The sequence below is a fragment of the Pelodiscus sinensis genome, chromosome 4 (genome assembly GCF_052426305.1).
Source record: "Pelodiscus sinensis isolate ZL-2025 chromosome 4, ASM5242630v1, whole genome shotgun sequence".
NCBI lineage: Eukaryota > Metazoa > Chordata > Testudines > Trionychidae > Pelodiscus > Pelodiscus sinensis.
In genome coordinates this window covers 78,487,163-78,513,533 of record NC_143055.1, presented here as the reverse complement: position 1 = coordinate 78,513,533, position 26,371 = coordinate 78,487,163, and positions in this window count along the sequence as shown.

Sequence of the window (26,371 nt, the reverse complement as noted above, 5' to 3'; positions counted from 1 at the left end):
ATCCTTATTTTCTGTGATAAGTGTGGGGTCTGATTTCAGTACTTCAGATACCACAGTGTGGCAACTCTGCACAAATGCTAGTTTTTAGTGGTGACATTTGAAAAATATGGCATTAGAACATCTACTTAGAATTCTGTATGTAAAATCGTAATGGTAATCCTTAATTATCTTGCGGACTTCCTGCGCAAAAGTATGTCCTTTTTACTAGTACGGAGCTGAAAAGAGCAGTAACTTTCTGTCTCCAACTACCAGTTCCTACAGCAAGGATGGAGACAAAATTAAACTTGGCATGTTAAAGTGCTAAGAATTCCTTGTATGATTCATTTCCCTTAGCTCAAAAAAAATATTCCAACAGATTGTTTTAAATGGAGCTGCATGCTGATGAAGTGATATCACATTGAGATTAGGCATAGTGAATCAATAAACTTGACTGACAATCTTCTCACTTGCACAGTTGCCAGCCTCCGATCTTCATGTTCCATACTGTGACAGATACAGACCCACAGTTCAATGGGTGCACTATACTAAACTGCTCAGGGGGTACTGACCACCTGCACCAGCACCCTCTTCCCTGGCACTACAATCCTGATCCCGGTTTGGTGCAGATGGGAGGTTCTAGGGATTGGGGGGTAAATCCATCTGCACTTACTCTACACAAATGGCTCCTGTCCCATGGAGTTGAGTCTGTCTCTCTGCTCTGGGCACTACACCCTAGTGCACAGAGTCAAGAACAGTTATAAAGGACAGCCTTATCGTTATTTTGCATGTTAGAGAGCCTGCACAAGGGTCTGAGTCCTGGACTGGTATTTAGGTAACCTGGGTCTGCAACAGGCCTGCTGGGTGACCTTTTACAAGTTACTTTAGAGCTCTGTGCCTCAGTTTCACTATCTATAAAATGGGGCTATTAATACAGCCCTCTTTCATAACGTACTTTGAGATCTGTTGATGAAAGACATGGTATAAGAGGCAGGTATTATTACTTACTACAAAAGAGAACGTTTATGCTCTAAAGTAAAGGGAGTTTAGAGGTTTTGATAGTCCCCAGGTTTTTGCCTCTTCTGCTGCATTGCTTTTATTGGTGTCATGACATGAGTAGACTGAACAATTCATCGTCATGGGTGGAAGGCTTAATAGGTGAGGGAAGATTTAAAAAGAATGAGTAGGAAGATACAATATTGGCACTTTAAAGCTTCCCAAAATTGTCAATCAGGTCTCACAAATCAGAGGATTGCCTTAAAACATGAGATTTTAAAAAATAATAAATGTTGGGCTCTTTTTATGTGCCTTTTTGTTTATCAGTCTTAAGGATGCACTCCTGTCACCTGTTCAAGCTTTTCTCCACAACCACAAAGCTAGAGACATACTTTTAGTTTTACTTGAAGGCTTGGTTGACTCCAGCAGCTGGCGCTTTAAGGAAACACAAGATATCATGAGATTCCTGATAAAATTGTAAGAGTTGGCAACAGTGTGCATAGGATGTTTGTTACAGGTATCAAATGATTAAAAGATTTCACCAAGCCACTTCATATATGCCATGTCATGATTGCCCACCACAGTATCAAAAAGGCTGAGGTAGAGCAAAAATTTTTTACCTCAACCCCTTCCTTACCCCCGTCCATTTCCTTCCCCAAGCCAGGGTTAGGAGCAGGACCTGGGCTCTGGGAGGAAATGATGTAATGGTAAGAGGGCTGAGACTGGGAATGGCAGTGCAAGGCTCCAGGAGTGGGGTTGGCAGCTGAGACCAGCAGCCAGGGTTGAGGCCAGCAGCAGAGCTGGACTGGCTTCCCTACTTCCTTGCCCTTGGAAGGTTGTTTGTACCCCCCCCCCACGTCTCCCCCACAAATGTTCCTGTCTCCCCCTCCTCCCCAGGGTGGTATGCCCCACAGTTTGGGAACCTCTGATTTGGGGGAATACAGCAGCAGCATGGGCTAAAACAATCTATGAGTCACTGGAATAAGTTCCTACTATGATATTTTGTTAAATTTTATCAGTTTTCTTAACACATAATATGCACAGGGGACTAGCCAAGTCCCCCAGGAAACAAAAAGAGTTAATAGCAATTAAAGGCTCATGCAGGTGCTCTAGGGCAGGGTTCTAGAAGCAGCTGCTTCAGGAAAGAAAAAGGAGACATAGGAGAAACCTGTTTTCTGAGCTCTTTTTGCTGGGTAAGAAATACTGACCTGAAGGCAATTTTCATGTTGTGTTTTAATGTTTGTAACCTCTTTATGTATATTAGGAGATTAACTTCCCTTTCCAGGGAGAGCTTTACTGATAAGGCCTGTGCTTTCATAGTGCTGAATTACTTCATCTTTTTTACAGTAATACACCAAACTGTTTCTCTGGGCACCTGTTATGAGCAAGGAAGAAAATATGTGTCACTGCTGCAATGTAGACATCCAGGATGGACCACTGACAAACTAAAAATAAAACATTGGTGTCCTGAATCTTATACTGCTATTGTACTAACAGTGTGCCTCTACTAGCATCTGCAAGTAGTTTCTATTGGCTTTTGTTACTAGCCTTTGTCCCTAGCAAATCAATCACTGCAGGATGATTATTCTCTTGTCCAGTCAGTGTGTTGCTGACAGCACTGATGGGAAACAGCCATTCACTGTTTTTCTAACAGCATGTAATCTCAAATTGAAAAACTTGTGCGGAGTACAACAGAGCTGACCCAAGATGAGCTACAGGATATAAATTGTAGCAGCTTCTTAAACCCAGCTTAAGTATCTCTCTCTCTTTACCCTCCTGACTTATTTTTTTGTGTTAGATAATTGTCTTTACTGTGTTCCCATTAGCTATTCACATGTATTCTTTCCATATGCACAACCTCACCGATGATATTTTCTGTCTTCATTAAGAGTTTTGCCTCAGAAAATACTGGACCTAAATGTTCAGTTGGCCCCTACACAGAAGAACTCGTGGGGGTGAGCATATGTAAAAGGGCAAAATAAAAGAAATCTCCCTGAGAGAGCCAGTTCAAAAACCTTTCAGTGTCCTTTTCCCTACCCTAGGAAGCAAAGTTCAGGGATCCTGGGTGTCTGCCCCAGTTCTGCTAGATAGTGAGGAACCAAGACCCAATGCCACTTGGATGGGATTCTGGTGTGAAGGACTATTGTTTGATTCCTACAGTCTAAAGGGAGAGCCTCACAAAGGAGGTTTTATTTGTAGGAAAAACAACATAACCTCTGAGGATGTTACTGTAGTTGCTGATTTCTGTGGGGCTAATGGTAGGAAGATATGCAGGGTGGAAGTGAGCTCAGGACCAGGAGTGGGCTGGGGATGCAGGGTCTGGGCAGGACTTTGGATGCAGGAGGGGGCTCAGCACTGGGGAAAGGGGTTGGAGTGCAGGGCACTTATCTGGTGCAGCTGAAGCGTCCCTGTGTTTGTGGGGAACAATGGAAGCTGCGTGAACAGAGCCTCCAGGTGAGTGCAGCATGGGTACTGAGCTTCCTGGGACTTGCAGTGATGCAACTCCAGTCCACGGAGGAGCATGGGGTGTGAGGAACAGCAGTGTGCACAGCTGTCTCCCCCGCTCCCCCAGCCAGTGTTCCTGGTGCATTAGTGGCTTCAGCCCAAGGTCCTAGGCCGAAGGGGCACTCTTTCACCCAGGGCCTTGGGCTGCAGTCCTAAAGCCAACTGTCTTAGTCCAGCTCTGCTTGGTGACAAAATAACACCCTCTGCCCATGAAGGGCAGGAGCTTTGTTGCTGGGAACACATCTCCCACCAATGAAATGTCCACGTCAATGTTTTTTGTCATTAAAATTTGTCATTCGCGGTGTTTTTCACACCTCCGAGGAACAAAAGTTTTAATAATGAAAGTGCCAGCGTAGACATAGTCTAATACCAAGATCCCATCCCAAGTAGGCTTTAAGAGTAATGGTGCTGCATGACTGATGGGATGATTGTGTCTGATGTGTGCTGTTCTCACCATTCATGACCCTCCCTTCAATTTCAGTCCTTTGAGTTTTAAGATTTTTTTTAGTTTTCCTTTGCAAAAAAAGAAAAGTAACAGTATTAAAGAACCCAAAGTAATACTCCCCCCTTCATCTTACTGTAACCCGATGTTCATCGCACCATTATATTATGATTACCTCTTTTTAGCTTCATATCCCAGTCTTGCTAAACAGCTCCCTCCTGAATTTCCTCAAAATGGCTACCTACATCCATGAAATATGCAGTGCCTCAATCCTTCTCAGAATCTGATCCAGAAAGTGAAAGCATAGGAGGCTGCTCACACTGCAAGACTGGTGGGTTGCATCTGAGCAGGGCCTGGTTGCGTATAATTTAAAACTATCCAATAAAATAAAACATTGAACTGTAGGAACAATTAGCATACATCAGGAAACACTGATGAAGCAGTGTTCATCATAGTAGGCTGCCTTCCCAGTCTCCCTCAGGTATAGAGGGGTAAGGGTAGCACCCCATGTTAATTCTGTCATTCATCCCACTTACTATAGTATGAAAACATAGCTCTTTGGGACACACGCAGTCTGTTGGGCCAAACCCCATTACTCAAATGAACCACCAGCCACCAAGCTAAAAAATGTTCAGATTTGTTCCCCTATCCATATCATCTGCTATGCATATGGCATTTGTATTTATAGTAAAAGAAATGACGTATTTTAGTCTATACTGACAATTATGCACCTGCTGCTATGCCAGACCTTATAAAATATGCATCTGCTGTGGAGAACTGTATTGGGGACTGTGGGTGTCCTCTGTGTATTGCTGCACCAGTGAGTAGGGAGTGTGTTATTTGTAGATGGACCTTAAGTGTCTCAAATGCTTGATGCTAGAAGAGTTTCTATAATGGTGGTGCTAAGAGCCATTGAACCAAACTGGAACCCCTTCATATGATGGAAACTACTTCAAGATAGGGGGTGATAAACTTCCAGCAGCCCTCATTCTAGCCCCTGTGAGCATAGATGTGGCTTAGCTGGAGGCTTAGCTGCACTGTTTGTCCCAGCAACAGAGTGAATGCCTAATGTAAAAGAATTGTTAGATATACCATCATTTGGACAGAAAGCTAAACTGAAGTTCAGTAAGAATGCTAGGACTTTTCTACCCAAGAATTGTTGAGCTGGACTACTCTTGGTATAAAAGAGAGGGGGCATTCTCTGTGAGAACATCTTTCCTTTGGAATCTTCCCCGTGTCCATGAAACAGACAAACTCTTCTGGCTTTTTATATGAAAATCTATAATGTAAGACATGGAGGGCAGGGTTTGTAGGTGGTAGCAGCAACTACACAAGAGCCAGCAAATGAAGTGGGAGTATATTGTCATTATTTTTGTCATTGTGAATGAATAAGTAAATGGTTGAGATGCCACTCGTAGGCTGGAAAATCTGAACTCAATAGCAGTTTGGATGATATGCTTTCGAAAGACTTGGAACTTTCCTCCTAACTCTGCTCTGATACTTGCAGTCCTTACTGTCCTGCCATGTGATTGTTACAGGTGATATTCAGAAAAGTTCATCTCACTAAATAGGGCAAATATTCATGCTCTAAGAGACATGTATCATAAGGTTTGTTTAACTAGAATACGTAACGCAGTTGGTAGGTTAGTGTCATAGGAACTGTCTCATAGCAAAGATGTAATTTAACATGGTGTTTTTAAAATGAACATTAAGTATTTTAGAAGTGGAATCAAAACAGCTAAAATATTTTCATCAATTAAAGGATTTGTATGGGTTATATACCACCCTATAATATCCAATTCAATTTAAATATGGATTTTTTTTTATAGAACTAGACAGAGTCGTTCCATAAATACCATTAAAGGAAACTTAAACGTACAGTTCACAAAATATAATATTTCTTATGTGAATATATCACTTGTTGGAAGTCAGCTCCTATTTTAAAAGGGAATGGCTTATTTTAATTTTAAAATGAGTCAGGTGAAGGAAAGCGGAGGCTATAACCCAAAGATTATATGCTACCTCAGAGAGTCCTAAACATTTCATAGCATAGATGACATCTTAATAGGAAGATTATTGTAAAAAGGTGCACAAAGGAAGTCATTTGTACTTGTACAGCAAGTTTTATTCCTCCTACACAACCCAGAATATTCCTGAGTGCTGTCTATTGGCACTTTATCTTAGGGACATCTCTATTGTGAAGAAAAACCTGCGTTGCCAAGTTTTAGTGGCAGGGTCAGTTCATTCAGGTTCATAGGGCTTGTCCTGTGACACTCAAAATAGCAGTGTAGATATTCCTGCTTTGGCTCAAGTCCATGCTCCAAGATCCTTTCCCCTCCCTGGTTTCAGAGCCTGGGCTCCAGTCCGAGTGGAAATGTCTGCACTGGTATTTTCAGTGTCACAGGCAAGGCATTGCAAACCCAAGCAAATTGACTGGTCTCTGAGACTTGGTGCCATCCATATGTATTTTTTTGCAGTGTAGACTTACCATACATGTAAACATTATCTTGTGACATGGCTTATTTCTGTGCCCAGTCGCAATCATGCAGCCTCCCACTGGCAATGAAATAATGTCAGTAATGTAGCCACAGCAATTGTTGTAAGCTAAAATAATGTTAGGAAAGTAATGTATTTTTAGCCATTTGTTAAAGTAATAAGAAGGCCAAAACTGAAAGAGCCAACACCAGACCCAGTGCTTTTAGAAGCATCCTCTGAGTTTTTGAGAGCCTCTGTTTCTGTGTTCCTGTTCTGAAATCGAAGACCCAATTAACAGAGTCAATTTCCATTGACTTTAAGTGGAGTTACAGGTTTTGAAGATCATGCCCCATATGTTTCAAGTTGACCATCCAAAAACTGAGGAACATACAATTATAGAAAGCTCTTGAAAATTGGCCTCATACAGCTAGGCAATTCTTGGATCATCAGCAAACATTTTGAGCTCTGGCAGTCCATGATTGCATTTTGGAAGCTGTATTTAAAAACCTGATCAATTTGTTTCTGTAACAGCTTATCTTGCCACCTTCCATTTTCTAAGGCTAGATTCTGACTTTTCAGGCTGGGGAAGGACCCAACCAGAATTCCATTTCGGGATTCTCGGGGAGCGCATAGGTGAGAGTAAGTTCTGCCATCCATGGAGAGTGTGCAGTGCATTCCCCATTAGACCCAGTGGCTGTGTCTAGACTGCATCCCTTTTCCGTAAAAGGGATGCAAATTAGACACATCGCAATTGCAAATGAAGCTGGGATTTAAATCCCCCCACTTCATTTGCATAAACATGGCTGCCGCTTTTTTCCGGCTCGGAGCTTTGCTGGAAAAAAGCGCCAGTCTAGATGGGGATCTAACGGAAAATAAAGCCTTTTCTGAAAGATCCCTTATTCCTTTTTTTAAGAATAAGGGATGTTTATGCAAATGAAGCGCAGGGGGGGGTTAAAATCCCCGCTTCATTTGCAATTGCGATGTGTCTAATTTGCATCCCTTTTCCGTAAAAGGGATGCAGTCTAGACACAGCCAGTTAGTACTGTTCTGCCTATCTTTTGTCTTTCAAGCAGATAGCACCTTTGTAGGCACTGCTAGAGCCTGTGCTTTCTAGTCATGAGGATGTTCTGGCTACAGAGCAATGTTACATTATGCTTTACCAATTGCAGCCTGATATTTATGCTTTGAACCAGTTGCTCCCAGCAATGAACGTTGAACAGTGAAGACAGGTTGGAGATGTCTCTGAAATAGGAGTGGAGGCAGAAAGGCTTACAAACAATAAGAAACCCATCATCTTTATTGCCATTAGTTCCAAGTTATTGTAATCACAGAGAACATGCCAAAGGCCTGTGAGTCTGGCATTAATGTGCTGTATTTTCAAAGTACAGTACAAACTTAATTACTAAACTGGTTGAAGAAACAGATGGGCTTGGATTTATGTAAGAATCTTTATTGCAATTCCTCATCTATTTCTGCTGCAACCCTCCTCCTTTTCCCATATCTCCTGGATAAATAAGCTGCAGTGTTTTTGGCAGCACATATCAGAATTGTTTTGCTTGCACGTAGGATTTGGAAACATCAATAAGTCATCTGTGTTACTAACCACAGTAGCAGGACCAGAGTTTGGAACATCTTTTGCTCCTAAATTAAGAGCATGTGTTGACGCAAAGTTTGTTTCAGCAAAAGAAAAAGCTTGAATTTAGCCCATATATAGTTTGTTAAAATGATGCAGCTCTATCATTTTGTAACTTAGTGTTCATAAATGTAACAGCAGTGGGGGTAATAAAGAACTGAGCAAGGGAATAGGTGATGAAAGGAATACGCTCTTGCATAAGGAGGAAGAAAAAAAGGATTTAAAGCGTATTTTGGGAAACTCATTGACACCCGCAGCCAGTGCAAAGAAACAAGGCAAACAAGTAACACTATTTGGTGGTTGTGGCAGAAAGGTACAATGTAAATCAAATGATTAGCTATGTCATTTTATGAGCATTAGATCTCCTCTGTAACAGCCCTTGTAACACTGGTACATGGACATTAAGAAAGATGTTGCCACAGGCTCTGTGAGGATGGGATGGGTGAATGTGTAGGGCAGGATGCATGAGAAGCTGTACCCTGCTCTACTCTTCTCACTTTACATGGTGATGATACAAAGATCAATACCTAAGTGACTACAGCCTGTAGCATATTAATTAGGGGGCTGTGCCTGCAACCTCCACAGGCAGAAGTTTTGCACAGAAAGAGGCGCCTAGTCAATTCTGTAAAAGGAGCCAGAAAGACCAACGTATAGTGGCATGGAGAAGTCCAGAAAGCCAAGTTAAAATCCTGCAAGCCTAGTCTTTTCAAAGCCCCCTTATATTTTGAAGGCTATGGTCTGTTGTTTGGAGTGGATGAGGAGTGAGCTTTGGGGTGGCAAGACTGGAAAAGATAGATCTGATGATCTGAGCCTCGCTAACTGAGGGGTGGAAGTTGTTGAAATGGTCAACCATTCCTTCTATTGCTGAGAATAAAAATAGTATTTTAGGGGAAATTTGTATATAAAAAATCTCATTGCTACTTATGTAATAATTAGTGAAATCATAATGCAAATCCTAACTGAATCAATGCATCTGTTTTGTAGCATGTGTTCTCCCTAATTCTTAGTTTTTCAGTTCTGATCACAATGCACTTTTCATTCAAACCTTTCAGTCAGATGTGTTCATTGCTGAAATGTTAGGCTTATTTAACCCTTCCCTTTCTCAGCAGGCTTTTTGAAGGTTAAAAGGCTCTAAGTTATTTTGAAATAACTCCTCTTATTTCAAAATAACAAGGTGAACGTCCACATTACCAAGCCAGTTATTTTGAAATAATAACTCAAGCTTATTCCTCTCCATGAGCAGATTTCAAAATAGTTACGACAGGAGTTATTATTTCGAAATAACTTATTTTTGAAATAACCTGATGGTATAGACATAGCCTAAATGATGATTGTCTCCTGTTTGTCCTATGCAGAATGTTATATGAGTGGGATACATTTATTTCTGGTGTAGTTCCACTCTATTTGTGTCCCTGAAAAAATGAGGAATGAATAATTCTAACCAAATTGCTAAAAAGAGAGAGGTTTTTTTGTACCTTCCTCTTCAGAAGTGGGAAGGTTATTTTCCAGGCTTGTCTGAGTGTTAGAGACCTGTAGTATTAATTTAGGTGGCTATGTAGGCCAAAGATGTTAATATAACCCAGGAATTGCTGAACATTAAACAGTGTTAAGAGGGACTTGACATACAGAGACTTTACCTTATTTAATACCATGGCACAAGCACTAATAAAATAATTGTACCTTTTATTAAAGATAAAAAAGAAGGAGAAACAGTTAAAACATTTGAAATGTAAAGTATTAAAAAGGCTTTTCAATGAGGCTTTTCCCCTCTCTCTTTAGCTTGAGAGAGTATTCGGAAGGAAAATCCCCTCCATATGACAGCCTTCTAGATGGTATTAGAGATGCTAATAGTTGTCTTTTTGGGGGTGAAAAATAAGTTGAGCTAAGATTAGTGGAGTCTGATCTTGTTTTACCCAATTGATTGAGATTCAGTTGGAGCTTGTAGAAGTGCCAATGTCATCTGGGCCCTGCTCTCCGGCCTTGTCTAGTTCTGTAAGGATCAAAAGGGTAAAGGCCTGATGCACCCCTGAAGGGAATGATGGTATGGAATAGCTTATGCCATATTTTTTCCCCTACTACTTAGGGCCTAATTTCTGACACATCGATTTTGGTTCACACCAATTTGGCTCAGATTTTTGGTACCATACTTTTCTTGTTTACTGAGTATGATCTTTACATAGGCCTTATATTATAACAGTAGGCATTTTTATTTGGAGTAATTCAGTCTTTCAGCCTCTATTTCATATATTTTTCTATTTCTATTTGTTATTACAGGTTATTGTGACAACTTATGTACTTTCACATGATACTTACAGCTGGGCTCAGAATTAGGCTAAGTTTTTAGGCCCAATTATTACAGCAGGCCTCTGACAATGATGCACCTCAGTCCCTCCCATTCTCTGCTCATGGCACATAATATTTTAGTCATGGGCAATGGATGAAGCTGTTGCTAGGGAGAGAAGCTCCCAAGCCTGCAGCCCCACCCATACTCCACTGCTGCTGTGCCCAGGTCCTGTCCCCTCCTCACCATTTCTCTCTTCTCTCTGCTCATCCATTTTGGCCAAATCATAAACCCAAATATAGCAAATGACATTTGAAAAAAAATCATTTTTCTAAAATTTCTTTCTAAAGACAATGGAACATGTTTTCCACTTCATGCCAGATTGGGAATACTGGACATCTAGAAGGTACCTACTTAAAATCACTAAAAATTTGGGAATAAAAAATGTCAGTCAGAGGTCTTTTGAAATACCCTGAAGCTTGTCAGAGATTTATGTGCAGAAACTTTGTAGTAATGGCAAGTCAGTTGTTCTGCTGAATACAACAATACATTTTATGGAATACATGATGCATCTCTTCTCTGTTTTACATTTTCTTAATCAGCAATTCTAAGCTGACTTTATATTTTAAATATATTCTTCAGCCTTCATATAGAAAGCATTCCAGAATACTACATGTTTAAATTCACTGAAACAAATACATCATTTAAATTAATCACTCAAAGTAGTTTAGTGTCTTCATAACAAGTTCATTGCTTTTAGAAAAAGGGAACAGTGTTTTGTTTTGTGTGATTTTCATAAGACATTTTAATGGTAGTTCACTATATGTTTATGTTAAAAATATGCTTCTAAAGATTTTAGGCATAACAAATGATTTTATGTCTTAGTTTGTACTGATTTTGCTGGATGGTTCTCTTAAAACTAGTTCATCAAATAGACAGAAGTAAAAGGGAAACTCATTTGCCCAGCTATCTGGGAGAAGAGGAATGTTGTCCCTTTAAGGGTTCTCTTCAACAGGAGGCTGAAAGGAGAGCAAGGATGGATAAAAAGGACAGGAAGACTTTAAAAGCAAGTTTTTGCACTATTGTAATTAAAATGTGTATTTTAGATAAAGGAGTGGGTCTTTTGAAGAATTTGTTTAAAAAACCCTATGTTTGAAGGGTCAAGCATTTAAGGCTAAAGCTAATACTCAGATTATGCATCTAAATAGCTATTGAAGGATTTTTTTAGAGATGTGATTTTATAATCTTCAGGAACAAATGAATGAAATATATAAAGCAAATTTTAAACTAAGGTCCAATAGACATAGTAATGCACAACTGTTTTTGTCAGTAAATTCAGGTTTGACTCATGCCTTTATATGGCTTCCTTACCCATTAATGACTCTTCAGTGTTAGGCTAAGAGGTCTGGCAAGCTAGAAAGCTTTTCACTTTTAAGTTAACAGATCCACTTATGGGGAAGTGTCACCAGTCTGCAAGCAGCAACAGCCTGCTGGAGGAGTGTTCAGGGATGTTCAGAATAGGGATAGAATGAAGGGACCACTAAGCCTGAAGAAAGGCGTTGCCTCCTTGTGCCTCTTATACCTGCCACCCAGGGTTTTAGAGTCCTCTGGGCTGTAACACTTTGGTTTAATTAGGGTTGTTGGATTTGGTGGTTTGTGGTGTGCATGAGGTTAGACTGGGATGATCTCCTGGTGCCTTCTGGCCCTAAACTCTGTTACTCCCCCAGGGCCCAGTCCTACAAGTGTTTGGCTTCACTCTCTTGTGCAAGATTTAACTGAAACCAGGAATAAATCAGCTCTCACACCTATCTCCCACCCAGACACCACACCCTATGCCCCAGCCCCTAGTCCCTAATTCCCTCAGACCCCCACACCCAACCCTGAGCCACAGCTCTGAGCCCACTCCAGCACCCTAAATGCATGCCAGACTCCACATCTAAACCCTGAGCCCCCTCTTGCCCCCAAATCTTCCCAGACTCCTCATTGAAACCCTGAGCCTCAGGCCTGAGTATGCTCCAGTACTGTAGCTCCCTTCTAGACTCCACACACCAACCTTGAGCCCTCTCCTGCCCTGCTACCCCAGCCTCCTGCCCTGATCCTGCTCCCACATTCCAAACCCCTTAGCCTCATTCCAGAGCTACTTCCTTCTCTTGAAATACCTCATCTCCAGCTCCACCCCAGAACTCATATCCCCAATTGGAGCCCCCACTTCCTCCTGTACCTCCCACACACTGAACCCCTCATTTTGGCTCCACCCTAGAGCCTAGGGGATTCCCACAAAATCTAATATCTCAGGTTCATTTCTAGATACAAGTTCAGTAAAAGCTTCAGCCTTCAGAAGGTGCATTTCAAATTGTTTATCCTGGAGGAAAGAGAGGTAAAATAAGAGGGCAGTGATGTGAGGCAGTCCCCCAGATGAGGTCTCCTATCAGCTAAACATCAAAGGTCTGAACCTGTCAGGTGCAGAGTGCACTTGGGTTCTATTAACTTCTGCCTCATTTTCAAAAAGAGGCTTTGTCTCTTAAACTGTTCATGTGACTAGATACTAAACAGAAATGTCCAATTGCAGAAGAAAACACTGATCTGTGTTTGCTATAATCATGTAGAAAAAGATACAAGAATCTATGAAAAGGTCTTTGTATCTGAGTTGCTACAGCTGTGAAATTCCTCTTTCAATGGAGCAGATTTGGCATTGAGAAAGGGCTTCATATTCAAGGGGAAACTATAAAGCTGTGCAAAAAATTGAACCTTGACTTGGCAAGGTAGATTAAAAGTTGTTCTAGTGATTTCTTAACTTCCCAGAAATGTTTACATCTTTCCATGAAAGTCTGTGAGTAGTTAGGGGTGGAGAGGAATATAGAAACACAAGCTGGTCCATCTTCTGCTCTCTTTTGACTGTATTGTATATAGTATTTCCCATCAAAGTATTTCAGAAATTACAAGGATCACTCTAGTAGCTAAATTGGGTTGTTGTTTTTCGGGAGGTTTTTTGGTTCCAAACAGACTGACTGATTCTTCCACATGCTCACCTTTTGAGGAGAATTAATTAGTCAATTTGTAAAATTTGATATCTCCAGGCTTCAGATTGCCAGGTTCTAGAACCTTAACTGACTGGAGGTTCCAGGTCTTGGCCTTTAAACTGCCCTTCTGTCCCAGCTCATCATCTTTGAGGAGAAGTTTTGAAAATCTCAGGCGGGGGATCCAGAAAACGGGGCACTCAAAATCAGTGAATCTGTCAGAAAATATGGGCATATGTCAGAAACAAAGATTTTCAAATCCTGAATCTTAATAGATTAGGTAAATGGTCCAAGTTGCCTCATTGAAGTTAATAAGACAGCTCTCATAAATTAAAGTTTGCATGACTGGGCTTTGATGGTACCCTAAGAAGTTGTCAGAATAGTTGTCAGCATGGAGGTGTATGCTTTTTACCTTGGTAGCATAAGTATTATTGACTATTGAAACACAAATTGACTGAGAAATAATGGTAGTAACTGGAGCTGCTGGAGGGAATGAAGAAGGGAAATGGGGTAACTAGAAATGGTTTGATTTATCGTAATAAAATTATATCAACTAAGGGTGCTAAACACCTCTCAAGATCAGTGTCCAAATAATTAATATAAACAATATATTGTAAATTTTTCTCCAACTGCAAGGTTTTTGGAGCAGGAACCACATTTTCACATGTATTGGTATAGAATGTAGTACAATGGAGCCCTGATCCTGACTGGATTCATTGGCACTGCTACAAAATAAATAACAATTTGATAACAATTTGTAGTCTAGTCCTCATTGAAAATGAAGATAATATATTGATTAAGGAGAATTATAGAGTAGATCGCCTTGTACTGTATCACCCTACAGTTATCTTTATACTGATTCACAGGTAGAGTTGGGTGAATAACTGACTTTTCAGTTTGCTGACAGTTCCAAAAAAGTTGAAAACACAATAAACCAGTTTAGGCCAAACAGCCTGAAAATTACTAAAAACTTTGCCAAATTGATAAAATCCATTTTTGGTGAAACAAAACATGTTGCTTTGCACCAAATATTTTGATTGGTGATATTTTTAAAGGGCTAGGATCACAGAAGAAGAGATGTGGTCTCCTGATAACTTTCAACTCAATGATTAGGGTACTCACCTGGGATATAGGAGACCCAGGTTCAACTCTTCCCTCTGCCTGATGTGGAGAACAGCTTTGAACTAGGATCTCCAACATTACAGAAAAGTCTCCTAGCCACTGTAGTATGAGAGAGACCTGCACCACAAATATCCCAGTGACTTCTGTTTAAGCTGTTCTATTTTGCATAAATATAATTAGTCATTCAAACAAGGACTTGAACTTGGATCTTCCCCATCTTGGTGAATACCCTGATGATTGCTGTGCTTTTCCTGAGCCAATGACTATTCGTTGCTGTAGTATGAATGGTTATTTCAACCACAAGTCTTTCTGACCATTTCATCTTTTTAGCTATTTGTTATTGTTAGCTGAATTTCTTATTTCAACCATAAACAAAACCTCCTGCGAGTCAGTCTTTGGACATTTTATGAAGTTAAACTACCTAAACAAAATCTCTCCTCATACGTCTGGTTTGTATCATGCTGGGCACTGTTTGCCATTTGTATTCATATAGTTTTTGTAACAGGTTGCTTGGGTTATTATGGTTCAAATTCCATTTATTAAAATTACTATAAGGGTCAAGATATGGTATAACATATGCAGAATGAATAATTATAAGACCTTGCATGCTATAAAGGGGAGCAAACTTGATTTATGAAGAGCTTGATCCAAAACTTGTTTAAGGCAATGAATGATTCCCATTTAGTAGTTTTAGTTTGGTTCAGCCCCTAATAAATATACTTACCCTGTAAATTGGAACTAGAGATGTATTTCCAACTGATCATCTAGGCCATGTATACACTAGGAAACTATTTTGAAATTACTAAATTTCACTTAAAAACTCCAGATTTAACAAATTTGAACTAGCATGTCCTCACTATGGGGAAGTATCAAAATTAGTCTGAGGCAGGCTTGGTTAATGTGGGTGCACTACCTTGGACTTAGAGCCTCAGCAAGAACTGTGGGGAGCTATGGGAGGGCTCTCAGAGGCCTTTGAATTAGCAGAACCAGAGTGTCCACGCTAACATTTTATTTCAAAATTACTATTTAGGAATGAGTGTTACTCTTTGTGAAAAGCAGGAGTACCGAGTTTGAATTCAGCCACCCATTATTTTGAAATATTGGGCTTGGTAGTGTAGCTGCAGTGTTTATAAATTCAAACCTGAGGGAGTTATTTCGGGATAAGGTCCTAGTGTAGACCAGGGCTTAGGAAGGGGCTCTGAGTTACTACAGAGAATTCCTTCTGAGATATCTGACTGGGGGTTGCCACCCATATGCAGAATCACTGGTGGTGGTAGGGACAAAGAGGGCAACTGTCCTGCACCTCGGTGATTCAAAAAGGTCTTGGGCTCCCGGTTGCCACTTCTGCCAGAGCTCTAGGCCATTTAAATTGCTGCCGGAGCCCCGGGCAGCGCTGAAGGCTGCATGGGGGAGGCTAGGCTCAGTCCCACACCTTCTTCTGGAGGCTCTGCCCTCTTCAGAGAGCAGAGCCACACTCCCTTCCCTGCCTTGTCTGTAAGTACCTGGTAAGTCTGTCGGCCCCACTGTCTTATATGGTCAGGGTCTAACTGATCACCATGTTTGGGTCTGAGAAAGAATTTTTCCCCATGTCAGACTGGCAGAGGCCCTGCTGTTTTTTGTCTTCCTCTGCAGCATGGGACATGGGTCACTTGTAGGTTAAAACTAATATAAATGATGATTTCTCTGTAACTTGAAGTTTTATAAACCATTATTTGAGGACCTCAGTAACTTTGCCAGAGGTTATGGGTCTATTACAGGAGTGGGTGGATGAGATTTTGTGACCTGCAATGGGACTGTGGTGCTGGTACTTCAATCTATAATCACATCACGCTCCTATTACATACACAAGCCATTTATAACTAGTCTTTATGGAATTTGGAGAGTTTTATAGTTGTGATTATAATGAAGTTTATTTTAAAGCAGTTTTTCTAGTTTAAATTTTCACGGTTGTTGGAAATTATGGAGGAAGGCAGACAATAATTACTGTACATGGATGTCGACACTGCTATTAAAAAATTAAAGATTTATAACAGTTAAAAACAAGTAATTTTTAAAGTTACAGACTAACACAGCTACTTCTTTGAGACTTTATAACAGTTAAAACGCATTGTCAAAATCACGTTATAATATGCAAAGTAAATATCCTTAAATAATTAATAAATTCGTATGTAGGCAAAGGTAAGAAAAAAACTATCTGTTCATTTCTATTATCAGTGGAAATATTTTTTTCTTTTTGTATCTCTACAATGAATTTGATGTGAACTGTCACCTACTGATAAAAATCTAATTCTTCCAAGCCTATTTATAACCCAGTCGTGTCTCAACAATGAAATAACTAATCATTATAATACCAACTTTAAGATAAACTCAAAATACAGGAAGTAATAGCTGCATTTGGTGTCAACCTGATCATGTGTTTAATTTGGGATATGGTTATATTAATCTGATACATTATAAACATTAGTGCATAATCTACATAATTTTAAAGCTATGTATGTATTTGCTTTAACAGCAGGCATGCGTGCACTGCTATAATTTAATATGGTCTGGTATTAGCAATGCACATATGCTTTCTGGACAATCCCCCAGGAACTACTTGAACTGCCAAAGAACTTGAGCATAGCCCAAAGGAGTCTGCTGGGTCTGCCACTGGCACCAGTGGAGTGGAACAAGTCATCTTGCTGTCCCTAAAGTTTACTTGAATGACAGAGCTAAGTGTGGCAGCATGTATCACAGGAGAGCAAGGGAACAAATATATCTAACTTTCCCTCACATTTGAGAGCCTAAATATACAAACTGCTCTAATGATGGATCAAATTCAAGGGATTAGTGAAAATTAGGGCTGATTCTTGTTTTTCTTCATCAATACTGATCCTAGTGATCAAGGCAAAATTATTTGATCTTAATGTTTCTATTGGATGATTCCTCCGCCTCCCCACCCGCCAAGATTGGCTGGGACTGTTATAATTTTGGAAGTAGTATATGGTGATTTAAACACATATCTTTTTACATAACAGTAAGTGAAAATGTAAAAGAAAGGAATAAAGAAATGTAACTGGTTTTGAAGTTACAAAAAATATATACAGAGCAAGTCATATTGGGTTTACAAGCAATTCTTTAGAGGCATTTTCAAAATTTAAAAAGGATAAAAGTATTTTTAAATATCCCATGAGTCTGTATAATACTGAGAGATTGGCTCTGAATATGGAGCAAGTCAAAGCTAAGTAGGACCTCTGCTGGTGATTAGCAACAATTAGTGATGAGTGAAATTTAAGTAAAAGTCTGCTGGTACATCTGTGTAAATTTGTAGAAATTTCAGTGGAACTTAATTGGATCTAAGCAAGAACCAAATCTCACTTATAATGTGGTAGAACTGAATCTTATCCCAAGTCCTTCACTTTTAGTCTCTTTCATTTCTTCATGCCCCTTCTGGGTGCTACTACCTTACCTACATGAAGATTCCTCTTTGACTAACATTATTTCCCTTTCATACCATCCAGGATAAGCCCTGTCAGCTACTGGTACTCCATCTTTACAGAGACCCAGTTGTTCACCTTGTAAATTTTGTTTTGCTTCATAGTGGACCTGGTTAGAAAAAGAAGCATGGGGGAAAAGCTAGCAAAACTTTTCAAAGGAAGCACCCAGTGTTTTTGTCGACTTCATTTTCATCTAATCTTCCGATTCTGAAATGGAGTCAGAGACTCCAGTGATTGAATCATAAAGGTTTTGTCTTTGTTTTTAGGAGCTAATCTGACTTTTTTGCTTGCTCTATTTGTTACTCAGCAGCATAAAGGGAGCTGTAAAAAATTCTCCCTATCAGCTTTAATATTCTTTGTAATGGAACATGATATTCTGGAACAACGTGTAGAAAAAGACACACAAACCCTCCTTTCTGATTCAGAGTGAAATTTAAAACAAAACACAGTCTTAATGGTTTTTAAATCTTTCAGTTTGCATCTCCTTTTCAGTTTGTTTTACACCATGTGTTCAACTGGAACTGCCACAACTGGAAATACAAAACTGGAATCACAGCTGGAAATGCCACCTCCTGTCTAAAAAATGTCCATCTACCACCACCTACCTTAAAATTCAGATGAATCAGACTGTCCAATACATGTCAGGTTTAAGAGTTATGGGTGGCCCAGGAAGCCCCACTGTTCACATTACAATATTTTTATTGTTAAGATTAAAACAAGTTGGTTTTTTAACACTGAAATCTATAAATTGGAGAAAGCTTGTTGAAATGAAAACCTTTGAACCTGAAGCTTTGGACATACACTGAAACAATGTAAGATAATCAGATATGTAAGTAGCTACATCCTGTATGCTGAAGACCAATCAGATTATCCTTCAGCAAAATATATTTCAGCTTCTCATTATGTGGCCTTCCTGTTCCTACCCATCCAACAAAGCCATTTTATTTTTTTAATTTAAGATCTTCTCCTCTAACTTTCCCTGGTAATTTCTGTGCATTTATCAGGTATATTGTCATATGTCACAAAGCACCAAAAAAAAAAAAAAAGCACATTTTAAGCTCCCACTATGCTGCGCAGCACATCTGCTATATCTAGCTGAAGAAGAACTCATATTACATAACCTCATTGCGAGCCATTGCTGTAAATGAACAAAAACTGTTTCTGTGATTTGATTTGGGGCAGAAATCTGACCCTCTTCTTTCTTTAAACCTCCTTCTGTCTTTCATTTTTAAATAACTGATAATCAAATAGTTAATTGAGATGTTCTGGTCCAAATTCAATGCAATTGCATTAAGATAAATTTGACCCACTGTTTACAGTTGTTTTCATTTTAACCTCCCTGTGAGATCTGTTTCCTTTTTGATCCTTACATATAGCTTATCCTATCTTTTACTCTTTTGAAAGAGAGCTACTACCTAACATTCCACATAGCAAAACTATACTAATTGTTTATTCCAGTGCTTATTATGAGCACCAAAGCAACAAGGGTATGTCTACACTACAGCACTAATTCGAACTAACTTAATTCGAATTAGCGCATCTAGACCCAAAAACTAATTCGAATTAGCGTTTTGCTAATTTGAACTAGCGTGTCTACACTGATTGGATGCTGGGTCGCATTTAAGGGCAGCTGAAATCGGTTCCGGCAGGGCATCAGGTCAGTAGTTGCTTTGTGTGGCTGATGTCTGAGGCTATCTGAGGCTCATGCTTAAAGGGGTTCTCAGCTTTTCCACTTGCTTCCCTACCTCACTGAGGGAAAGCAAAGCATTTTTCTCTCCACCTGCCTGTGTCAGTGCTTCCCACTGGGGACACCACCACAGTTGGCAGCATGGAGCCAGAACTCGCCCTGGGCATGCTGCTCCAGTTTTTGGACTTGCCGCTGCACGTCATCTGGTGCACGTCAGCCCCCTCTGCCTCTCCCCTTGGCCTCCCCGGGGGTCATGGAGGAGCGGCAGCAGTGCCACGAATGCCAGCGTGCCCCGCCGCATCTGGTGTCTGGACACCAGCAGCAACTGGTGGGACTGCATCGTCCTGGAGTGGTGGGGAGACCAACAGTGGACCCAGAACTTCAGGATGAAGGAGGACACCTTCCTGGAGCTCTGCAAGTGGCTCGACCCTGCTCTGCGGCAATGGGACACTCGCATGAGGCCTGCCATCCCCGTCCAAAAGCATGTGGCCATCGCCCTGTGGAAGCTCTCCATGCTGGACAGCTACTGATCTGTCGGGAACCAGTTTGGCATGGGGAGATCCACCGTCAGAGCAGTGCTCATGCAGGTATGGCACCCACCGGCTACTGGGCCGGGGGGGGAGGGGAGCTGCAAGGAGGGGATGGGCCAGCCCAGGGAAAACGGGAGGGGAAGGGGGAGGTGAAAGTGCCCCACACAGAAGGGTTCGGTCTGTCCCGGCCGTACTACACGCCACCCACAGGGGTTGCTTCCGGGAGTGGGGTGCGGGGCAGTGCCAGGGAACGAACACTCCCAGCCACCCAGGGTGGCCGCAGGGTGGTCCGCCTCACTGACCCGGACGCCGTCATCCAGGGGTTCGTAGCCCTTGGCTTCCCCAACTGCGGGAGGGCCATCGATGGGACGCATATCCCCATCCGTGCCCCGGAACACCAGGACTCCCAGTACATGAACCGCAAGGGGTACTTCTCCGTCCTCCTGCAGGCCGTGTGTGACCACCGGGGCCAGTTCATGGACATTAATGTGGGCTGGTCCGGCAAGGCACATGACACCAGGGTGTTCCGGAACTTCTCCATGTGCCAGAGGCTGTAGGCCAGGACCTTCTTCACTGACCTCCACATCAGGGTTGGGGACGTGGACATGCCCGTCTGCCTGATGGGGTATGCAGCCTATCCCCTACAGCCCTGGCTGATGAAGCCGTACACGGGGCACCTCAACCCCTCCTGGCAGGCCTTCAATGCCAGGCTCACCAGGGCCTGCATCATGGTCGAGGGGGCCTTTGGATGCCAGAAAGACCGATTTCGATGCCTCCTCACCCGCCTTGACCTTGCCGAGCACAATATCCCTCCCATGGTGGCAGCATGTTGTGTGCTGCACAATTTATGTGAGCGGAAGGGGGAGGCTTTCTTGCCAGCCTGGATGGCTGAGGCTAACTGCATGTCTGACCAATATGTGCAGCCCCGCACCGCCGCCGTATGGGAGGCCCAGCGGGGGGCCGTCCTGATCCGGAAAGCCCTGTGGGAGAACTTCCAGGTGGAGGAGGAGGACTGAACTCTCCCTGCATGCCCCACTGGGGCCTTCTTTCACCCTCCCCTCCTTCCCCTTTCCCCTCTCTAATCCCCCTTCCTAATGTCAAATAAACACAACAAAAAATCTCTCTTTATTGTACATAACTGGGGTGGGGGAGGGAGGAGTGAGAGTGGGAGAGGGTAGGGGGAAACCTGGGAGGAGGGAGCTGGAAGGGGGCATAAGGGGAGGAAGGGAAGGGAAAGCTCAGGGTTGGGGGGCTTTCTGGCTCTCCCATCTCGTAGCACTGCGGGTGCGGGGGCGTCGGGAGGGAGTGGATGTGGAGGGTGGGGCATGAGGGACAGGAGTGCAGAGGAAGTGGGCAGGAAAGTAGGGGTGGGAGGAGGAGCGAGAGCTGGGGTGGCCGCAGGGGCTGGAGCAGGAGGAGGCAGGAACCTGTCCACCAGGGTCTGGAGGTGACCTCTGAGAGCACGGCTCTGCTCTTCCAGCACCTCCAAGCTCTGCTGCCGCAGCCACAGGTCCTCCTGGACCCAGTGGTCCTGGACGCGGAGCTGTTGCTCCAGTAGCCGCAGGTGCTGCCGGTGGTAGTCCTCCAGGTTCCTGGTGCACCTGCTGGCCCGGGTGTGGGTGGCTGTTGCAGGCGGGGTGGTGCACCCTGCAGTCCCAGGTGCTGTGGTGAAACAAGAGCAGTGGCCAGTTCTCCCTGGGGACACTGTGGGTGAAACTCAACCCCCCTCTGCAAAGCGAGGTCGGCGTGTGGGGAATGGGCCAGAGCCCCTGAATGACACCCAGATGCTGCTCCATGGTGGGCAAGGCCCCTGCGCACGGTCCCTGGGCTCCCTCTCCCCCCACACCCTCCATACCCATAAGGGGAGCATGATGGCACTCACATGTGGAGCCCTCCCCGGCCTCAGACAATGTGCTCCGTGGGGTGCCTCGGGGGTCCTGGGCAGGCTCCTGGCTCCCGGCATCCTCCTCCTCCTCCTCCGTGTCAGGTACAGGTCCCTCTGCCCCGGGGTCGATCACCATCCAGGGGGCATTGACTGCGTGAGCCCTCAGGATGCGGTGCAGGGCCTCAAAGTGAGGGCATGCCTCTGGGTCAGCCCCTGGCTCGGAGGCCCTGGAGTAGGCCTGCTGCAGATCCTTAATTTTGCAGCAGACCGGCTCCTGAGTCCGCATGTGTCCTCTGGTGGCCAGGCTGTCAGCCATGCGGCTGTAGATGGGGTTAGTTCCTGTGTCTAACTAGGGGTTAGTTCCTGTGTTGAGTGCAGAGATCGTGGATGTTGGAGGCCTCCCCCAAACCTCGATGAGGTCCACGATCTCCACACTAGACCAGGCGGGCGCCCGCCTCTTGTAACCCTAGGCAGGCTCCTGGGAGCTGCCAGCCTGGTCCTGGGAAGAGGCGGAGGGCTGGGTGGCAGCGGGTGGCTGGTTCATCTTGTGCAAGGCGCAGGGTCTGCTGGCTGGGTGCTGGCAGGCTTGCAACTGGCATAAGCACCGTAGTCAGAACGTGCCCCTTTAAGGGCTCCGGGGCCAGGAGGGGGGCAGAAGAGTTTCCCTGGTTTGGCACAGAGTGGCCACCAGGGCACGCTGGGAAGGGCTAGCCTCCAACTAGTTCGAATTAAGTGGCTACACAGCCCTTAATTCGAACAATTTAATTCGAACTAGGGGTTAGTTCTCGTAGAATGAGGTTTACCTAGTTCAAATTAAGTGCTCCGCTAGTTTGAATTAAATTCGAACTAGCAGTTTGTATGTATAGATGCTATTAAAGTTAATTCAAACTAATGGCTGTTAGTTCGAATTAACTTTGTAGTGTAGACATACCCTAACATTGCACCATTAACAAAACCCCTTGCTCGGTTTAGTGTCATAGTCTTCTGCATTATTACATTAAATCACTCTTTTGTTTAGCTATTCAGAGTTCAGTTCTGTTTTAAGTATCAGAAGTGCAAGACTGAATGCTATAGTACCAGAATTTTTTTTAAAGAGCTGATGGACACATATCTAGAGTTGGGATTAAGTTCTCTAATATCATGATTTTACAAAGTAAGGGTCTAATCTTACAGCACTTATTCTTCTCTTAGAAAATAATGTAGGGTCTTGCTCACTTTTTTGCTCCACTATATGATGGACAGACTCCTTTTTTCCTCCTCCTCCAAGACAACAATTTCTTCTTCTCACTGTTTCTCTGTTGTTCACAATTTTGACACTACCATGAAACATTTTCCCATCAAGCAATGCCCTAAGCTATTCTATGCACCAATCTATATACTGACCTCAAGTTCACTCAAATTCCTACTTACTGAGAACTAAAATTGAGGCCTTTTCTATTTCTTGAGAGCAGAAATGTTTATTATCCCAGGACTTAAAGTGGAGTCCCAGAAAGACGTGCCAGGCCTGACATAGCTAACTGATGGAATTTTATTAATTAATTACTATTTTTATCTAACAGCTTGCATTATTACATTCCTTACTTCTCTGCTTCTGCAATATAGTAGCTAACTTTGGAGAAATTATCTGAATTTGTGGCACTATGTGGCTTCTCAGAGAAGCACTGTGTAAATGGGACCACATACACCATATTGAAATGCCACAAAGCAAAAAGAAGAGTATACTTTATGGACTATTAATATGGGTTTATGTTTTTGCAATGATCAGAAATTATGCAGATTATTATTATTATTAATAATAATAATAAAGATAATTTCTTTATGTTCTTCTACTAGTTTTAATTATAGGCCCAATTTTATGTTTGTGGCACTATTGGCTAGCAAATCTGGTTAAACCTAAAAGGTAGGAATCCTAGGGCTGGAAGAGACCATAGGAGGTCATCAAGTCCAGCCCTCTGCCCAAGGCAGGACCAACCCCAACTAAATCAACCCAGGCAGATCTTTGTCAAGCTGAGACTTAACCTCTAGGGATGGAGATTCCATCACCTCCCTAGGTAACCCATTCCAGTGCTTCACCACCCTCCTAGTGAAATAGTTTTTCCTAATATCCAACCTAGACCTCCCCCACAGTAACTTGAGACCATTGCTCCCTGTTCTGCCATCTGTCCCATTACTGAAAACAGCCTTTTTCCAGCCTCTTTGAAACCTCCCTTCAGGAAGTTGAAGGCTGCTATCAGATCCCCCCTCACTCTTCTGTTCTGCAGACTAAACAAACCCAAATCCTTCAGTGTCTCCTCATAAGTCATGTGCTCCAGCCCCCTATTCATTTTGGTTGCCCTCTGCTGGATCCTCTCCAATGTGTCCATGTCCTTTCTATAGTGGGGGGCCCAGAACTGGACACAATACTCCAGATGTGGCCTCACCAGAGCCGAATTAAGCGGAATAATCACTTCTCTAGATCTGCTGGCAATGCTCCTCCTAATGCAACCTAATATGCCATTAGCCTTCTTGGTTACAAGGGCACACTGTTGACTCAATTCACTCTGATTTGAAATGTTGACTAAAAGCTTCACTTTGTCTTTACTTTACTTCACTTTAAAAATGGATCATTATTATCCCTTCCAAATTCCACATTTTCATTTGTATCAGGAGACCAAATTCACTGATTTCAGTGGGGTAACTGAGGCTACATCTAGTCTGCAAGCCTCTTTCGAAAGAGGCTTTTTTGAAAAATACTTTCGAAAAAGCTTCTTTCAAAAAAGAGCATCAATTCAAAAGAGTATCAAGAGGTCATCAAGAGCTTCTTACAAAAAAGTACTACAATTAGTACTTTTGAAAAAGCAAGCTGCTTTTTTGAAAGAGAGCACCTAGGCAGTCTAGATGCTCTCTTTCGAAAAAGCACAGTTTGCATTACATAGTGCCTTTTTTCGAAAGAGCACTTTCGAAAAAAGGCGTTATTCCTCGTGAAATGAGGAGTACCGCTGTCGAAAGAAAAGCTGCATTCTTTCGATTTAATTTTGAAAGAACGCGGCTGTAGTCTAGACGCAGGGGAAGTTTTTTTGAAAAAAGGCTACTTTTTTCGAAAAAACCCTGCAGTCTAGACACAGCCTGAGAGAGTAAATCAGGGCAAAATATGGTCTCATGCTTTCAAATATGTACAAAGCTCTGGTTATTCAAGAGTTTCTTATTCCTCTTCATAATGTTTAAATGAGTTTGTTTTAAACTGTAACACACCTTAGTAAACATAACTTTAAGATTTCGGCTCTCAAAGCTTTTCCGGTATCCATTTACAGTAGTCTTCCGATAATCCGGAACCTACGGGATTTAGGTGGTGCCGGATTATCAAATATGCCGGACTATCAGGAGGTACTATAAGCAGGTTATATATATACTGTATACATTATATACGGTATATAAAGTGTTCTTAACCCTTTTTATTGTACATACTGTATACAGTATACTGTAATGTTTTAGTTTTTTTAAGCCTTTTTTACCCTTTTTGCTCAGTTCAGCTGCTGACGCTGTTACCTTGTGACTCTTTTTTTGCCTAGGCTCACTCACTAGGCTCTTGCCATTTTGATGCCGGACTATCAGGGATGCCAGACTATTGGAGTTTTATTGTACATTTAGCTTCCATCGTAAGTTTCTCTGGTAGCTTAGTCTATCTTGACTACCTTATACATGACATGTTGTGGGAGAGGTCCAGGTTGGATATTAGGAAAAACTATTTCACTAGGAGGGTAGTGAAGCACTGGAATGGGTTACCTAAGGAAGTAGTGGAGTCTCCATCCCTAGAGGTGTTTAAGTCTCGGCTTGACAAAGCCCTGGGATTAGTTGGGATTGGTCCTACCTAAAGCAGAGGGCTGGACTTGATGACCTTCTGAGATCTCTTCCAGCTCGATGGTTCTATGATTCTATGACACAGTTCTGGCTGAGAACTCTTATTTTCACTTAGTTCTGTAACACTGGTAACTAGATTGTGAACCTTTCACAAGTCTGTATAGATAGGGTCGGGTCCATGTCCAGAAAAATTGGGCTCTTTCTATTGACTTTCACAGGACTTGGATCAGGATCTTTGCCCTTATCAATTTGTTTAATAATTCTGAAAGCTTCGTTAAGTCACTTTGAAATCTCTTTATACACTGTTTTGATTGAGTCAGTTACAAGTAGAATTAAGTATGTGAGGTAAGCAATTAAGCTGTAAAAATAACCTTTACAGTATTTTAATTATAACCTTTTAATACTCTTTTGAATACAAAAAGTCATGTGCTTACCCCCAGCTATGTTTAAGGAGACAAAGAATGTAAAGTGTCAGTACTCCTTTCCCATCCCTCACTTCTCATTAAGGG